Source organism: Struthio camelus, chromosome 1 (assembly GCF_040807025.1).
Source record: "Struthio camelus isolate bStrCam1 chromosome 1, bStrCam1.hap1, whole genome shotgun sequence".
Taxonomy (NCBI): Eukaryota; Metazoa; Chordata; class Aves; order Struthioniformes; family Struthionidae; genus Struthio; species Struthio camelus.
This window is the reverse complement of record NC_090942.1, coordinates 106,636,669-106,643,028: the sequence shown is the minus strand read 5'-3', so window position 1 is coordinate 106,643,028 and position 6,360 is coordinate 106,636,669.

The window sequence follows — 6,360 nt, the reverse complement described above, 5'->3', positions numbered from 1 at the left end:
CTTTTTAGGAGGTGAGGTCCAGAGAGGCAGAGTCCACTGTTAATCCTCTCTGCAAAGAGTTCCTGTAGGACCCGCATCTTAAGATGCGGTTGTCCAGCCCAAAGAAAACCCCGTCTGTCCCCAGCTGATGCCTCTCCTTCCTATACTCCATCTGAAGCTCATCTCTTGTTCCCTTTTTCTGGCTTTTCACAGGCTCCCTTCTCCTGACCTTGAATCCTCCTGTCCACCCAAAGGAAGTGCCTTTCCTTCCTCTCTCCACATAATCTCCCACCCCATGGGACTCTGCAAGCTGGGAAGCAGGAGAGAGGTAAAGTACTGGGTCCCAGCAAGGACTCTGAGAGGGGCCACAAAGAACGAAATCAGAATTTGATGAAGAAACCAGAACAAGGAACTTTAACTCTGTGAAAAACTGCAGGGACACTTTAAGATCAAAGGAGCTAGGGCCCGGGGGATTTCAGTCCCGACAGGAGGATGCCACCTCAGCACCCACAGCCACACAAAGCAGCAAAGAGGCAGGATTAGTCCTAACAGGCCTAGGATTTTTTAATTGGCATGTGTGCAGCCGTGAGCATGACTGTCCCTTAGGATGCAGCCTTGCTGGGAGAGATGAATAAGTCAGGAATAAGTCAGGAGCTTATTAAAACATATTCACAGCTAGGTTTTCCTTGGGAAGATTCCATGCGCACTAACCCAGGCCTCGTTAATAAACTGTTCTTGGTTTATGACAAGCAGTGGCCCAGACTTTAAAACTCTATGCTATGGGCACTCAGAGGTGAGTGCTGAAAAATGAGGATAAGGATCTTCTCTACCTTATTTCAGTCCTGTACAATCTAAGCACATTCACAGGTGGGATTCTGATGATCTTTGAGACCACAGGAGTACCACCGTCCCAGCTCTCTGTCTCCCAGCCTAGTGAACACACGGCATCAAAGCAGATAGTCCCCCTCTGCCAGTCTTTGCTTAAAGCCCCACCAGATCTGTCTTCTAGATATAAGTAGTGAGGAATATTTGATGGATGGCTGTTTGCACTGGTGACAGACCATAAACTTTTGATTCTTGGAATCCATTGTCAAAGCCGTCTGGGCTATCTGACCACAATGGGAGCATATTTACTTCAACCAGTGAGCAGAGGCACTGGCCTGTCATTTCAGACAGATTTTATATTTATTGCTTTGTACCAGAAGGATGGATGGATGGACAATTTCATATTTGTGAGCTAAATAAATATTATTAAATTCAGCCCTTGGATAGGCACTCAATCTTTAACCAATAGCATTATGAAGACCATATACTGGGGGGGGGGGGGGGGGGGAAAGAAGAGAGAACATGGGAGAATGTTTCATCCGCACTTGCCCCTAATTTCTTGAGTCTTACCTGTTGGGGTTAGCACAGTCTCTGAAAACTCTGAATTCTCCAGTGAGAGCTAGAACTGACATACAATAGAAATACACTGTCTCCAGTCTTCTTCAGTACACTTCAAATTACTTCAGCGTTGCCTCCTCTAACTGGTGTATGAAGTAGCCAGAGCTCAGTTCTGCTCTAAAGCCATTTATTAATCCGCTGCTGAGTCTAAGATAGGAGAGCAGGAAAATCTGCATTTCACTGAGCTCTTAAAACCGAAATATTTATTCCTATAAAGGGAAAAGCTATATTTAAAAATACTTAGAATGCCAAAACTAACAAAGCAAGGAATCAAGACAAGCTCATGCCTGTAGTCCCTCTCCTCTCTCCAAACAGCATAGTGGGACAGTTTAGGAAGCTAAAAGACAAATGAGGGAGAACCTGAGTGAGCTACTTAAAAGTAATGGCTGATACAGAGCATGCAAATGAAACAAGTTGTTTCCTCTTTCAGAATATGTGAGCAAGGCAATACTCAAGCAAACTCAATGCTGATAACATCTAAGACTGTTAAAAGGGAACAAGCAAAAAGATGCCAGACTATATCAACTCGCCTCAAACACCTTTCCACAAAATATCATTGAGGCCAAGGACTTAAGAAGATACAAAAAATAAATAAAAAAAAAAAGATCAGATGTTCATAGGAATAATGAAAACATTCTTGATTGGGCTGCAAATGGCCAAAGAATGAGAAATACAGAAATTCGTGATTCAAGAAGTTAGCATAGCAGAGTCTGCTCTGCAGCAGTGCTGCGCACTCCAGACTCCCAGCATCAGTGGGCACTGTGGAGGCACAGCTCCAAGGCCAATGCTGCTGCTGCTGTCTGCCAGGAGGCCTCGGCCTACAGGAAAGACCAGGGAAACTTCTGTCTCCCGGGGAGTCCCCTCTGTTACTACTCTTTCGCGTGTCTCAGCAACCATACACTCATGCCAAAAGGATGGCAGGAGTACTTTCAAGCCTGAGCTCAGCAGGAGAGTCAAGGTATGGATGATATGCGTGGATTCTCTCATTCTGGCTCCAAGAGTAGCTCGCACTATCTTCTGCTTACCCAAGCAAGTAAGAATGACTTTAAAAACTGGCATGAAGCTGAAAGGCATTAGAAGGAATACTGTGTCACTGTTTCAATTATACCCCACTACTGGCTTCCTCTGCTCAGCAAAGTTACCATGGAAGTCTGATGCTTTTCTTCTGACCTTGTGAACCATCATCAGGTACATAAAAATCAGAATTTCCCAATGGCAAAAACATTGACAGAAAATGGCAGCAGGGTCTTTGTAAATGGAACATACATAAATAAATATCCCCAGGCAGCCCTGTTCAGGGCTCTAATATTAACCTGGAAGATGTTAAAGAAAACAAAGGTGGGGGGACCAATACTTGTGTGATGTGGCACAAGGGCTTGGAGCTCTGCAGTGAGTTCACGTCACATTCAGCTCTCAGCTGTGACTAGGACTGGTTTGCAGTAAGAAATCCCAGGAAAGGGACTGGTCAGCATTTACTTTTAGCGGTGAAGTGAGGACCAGGCCTCCTCTCCCTACAACCTCTAACTGCCTCAAGGATTTCTGGCATCTCCTCCCAAATATGGATTACAGAGGGGTATCCTATACATGGCATGTGCCAGTTTTTGGACACACACGCACGTCTGCGAATAAAGTCCAACATTTCAGTGATTAGGTTATCAGCTGCAGAAGAGGCGCAGATGGGCTGAGAATAAGGATGGAGTGTAGCAACTTCTTAAGATACACTTTTAGGGGGGAAAAATTACTTGTAACTACACTTTAAAGTACTAAATTAGTAGCTTTGCTTTTGCTTTAAGTGGTTGTTGCTTATACGGTCTAGATGATTCAAGATCTTTCTGGGGACCACAGGAATTTCAGTGCCAGGTACATATCTACAACATTGTCATGGAAATGTGATGACCGGAAAAGAAAAAGGATCAAATGAGCTTATAATACTCACTCTAGCCAAATAATGCAGAAATACTTCATTTTTCCTCCAGTGAACATTCGTTTACATATTTTAAAATGAATTTGCTGAGACCACATTCACATACCACTACTAGTTTCCCACAGACATTTGAGCAATTGAGTTTGACGAGCCACAGAGTTCTCAGAAAGTGAATGTCAGTCATGAAAACTAAATTTTAAATTCGTATGTGTAAATATTCACTCCAGAGGCTGCGGTGTATTCCTCAAGACATCAGGAAGTACAAACGACATTGTATAACCAATCTTGCCAATCATAAACCAAACACCACACCTCCACTGGAGGATATGTAATAAATTCACAGAAAAATATTTTAAAGATAGATATTGATTAGATCAGTAACAATAAACATCTCAGAGAACTGTGATCTACTAGTAATATGCTGGTAGAAACAGTGGTTACATCAAACACATTTTTAGCTCCCTTCCACTAGGTTCTGCGCTCTGCCTGAGAGGTAGCTGGTAATCCTCTAAAACTGTGCACGAATACTGCAAAATGGAGATAAGGAGTGAAGACCACTCCACTTTCTTGACTGCTCACAGAGCTCCCCTGGGGAAATTCTAATTTCTCAGCTTTTTTTTAATGTAAGTACTGTTTACCAGTTTGTGCTCCTACACAGGAGGTTTCAAAGCATCCTTGCAAGCCTCTGCACTTCACAAGCACAAATATAGTGAAAGCATGTGAAAGCATAACGACTCAGGCATAAAACATACTCCCTCATCCTCTAACGCAATCTGCCAAGCTAAAGCAGGGTTTCCTGTCCTACCTATTAACACGAAAGCACTGGTCTCTGGATGAATAAAAGTAATCACATTGTGTTTGTTGCCAAGACACATTCCCCTAGAGTAAGCCAGGAAGCAAAATTCTGAAAAGCTGCAATATTTACTTATTCATTTAAACTTATTCCTGGACTGAGCCTGCAAGACTACTACATTAACTGTTCCTCCCTTGAGGTGGCTACATTTTATTAGTAAATTGGACGATCCTTTTTCCTCTTTTTATTTCTATATTACATAGGCTCAAACTCCATCCGTCTGGCATGTGATAAGCTCCTGTGAGGTAAAAGCCCTGCTTCACTGTTGGCACGACCAGTGCCAAGCAAGGCAGAGACTTCTGCAGACAACCTGCAATTTTTCATTCTTTGAGTCCCTATCCTTTGCACTAAAGCCTATATACCATCTCCCTCCTCAGGCCTGAACTGCCCTTAAGTAAGATCAGCTCTCTACAGACCACTGTTACTTTTTTAAGACGACATCTCTGTCTGACACAACTAGATCAGAGTACTCTGAGCTGGATTTTGTGTGGATGTGGATCATACGCAGTAACTTCTCTTTATCACAAGGTCAATTTCTACAGGAAGAGCTAAGACACACGTGGCCAAACTACCCAGAGACTAAAAGGAATTGTTAGGGAACTACGAGAGAGTTAAATTTTCTTGTTCATGTTGGACATGAACCTAACCTTAAAAGGCACGTCAGCAATGGATAGATATATGACAACATAAAGCAAGCAAAAGACCCATCTAGTGATTTTTCTAGAAACTTGATACAGGCATGCCATTTTTAACAGCCCCTTCCCCCCCCCCCCACTCCCCGCCAACAAAACCCGACACTTATATTCAGCTACGCACAGGGTTTCACTAAAAATTACTTTAGCTACCAGCTCCTACCCTTAAAAGGAATCAGATCAGCAGGGAGAGGCAAGCTTGAGGTCAGAAACTTGCTGCTCTTTGTTTGGGTTTGTTCTTTAAGTAAATGCCATGCCAGCTGTTCAGCCTGGGAACAAAAGTCTGAGCTTCAAAAATACTTTTAACAGGACCAGTTTGATGGGTGCCAGGCTAAAGGCAAGGAGTTTCAGAAACAAATGTCTAAACTTAGTCATTGCTAAGTAACGTATTCCAAGGAAGCTATGCTCAGTTCACACCTTGCTTTTCTTCCATTTAAGCCCTGACTTAGGTATATGTGTATAGCAGAAATTATCATCATCTTCAATGCATAACATGATCTAGCAACCCAAAAGCACACTTGTATTTGTAACTGATATTCCACTGAAAACACTGGTTGTTTTTTTCAATTCATTTTCCCCTTACAGATCACTAGAAGTCTTTTCTCACCTTTTCTCTCCTCTGAAATGAGGCTTTGGATTTTTTCCTCCTATGCGGTCTTGTGTTTCCTCAGGATATGGCTATACTTTCCTCTCAGTATTTCTAGTTTCTCCAGATTTCCTTTTATCTTTGTCATTTCCAACACATCAAATTTAAGGACTTTCTGAAGAGTTCATTAAAGTGCCCAGTTTTAAACCAACAATAAGGACATTCATTAGATTACGAACGACCTACAATAATCCTTACTAATTCCAGATGGACACCTCTGACCAGACAAGCACATTACAGGCACCCAGCACAGTGAGGTACCTGGGAAACTGAGCAGGTCCTCAAAAGCATGCACACCGAGATATCAAATGGGACAAAAGGCACTACTGCCTGACTACAGGTGTATGCAGAAAGGCTACTTGTGGGTGATATCCCGAGACCTAGCCAATCAGGGAAATTTCAGCCAAGGAACCAAGAAAGATTCAGGGTCTGGGGAACACATTATAGAGCTCAAGTCTCCTGTACAACAGAGCAGGGTACAGTTTTCTCAGAAGACATGGAAAGTTTAACCCTTTTCCTCTCCCAATTCTGTAGGTAAGGTGAACAGCCAACTTCCTGTGGGTCACACAGCCCATAGCTGTGCAAACCCCACTGCCCACAAGTCAGATAGGGGCTGCCACTCTCCCTACACATATTTCTAAGCAAGTGACAAGCCTGCATCACACACACATTCATACCATCCCAGGTCCAGAAACAAATACAGTCAGGCATGGCTGCATTGTATTTGCAAGTAACTCCAGCTCCAGTGTAACCCAGTGACATCTCCGCAACGTAGACAGGCCGGCAATGAAAGTGTAAAGCTTGCTCTGTTTCATTTATCTAA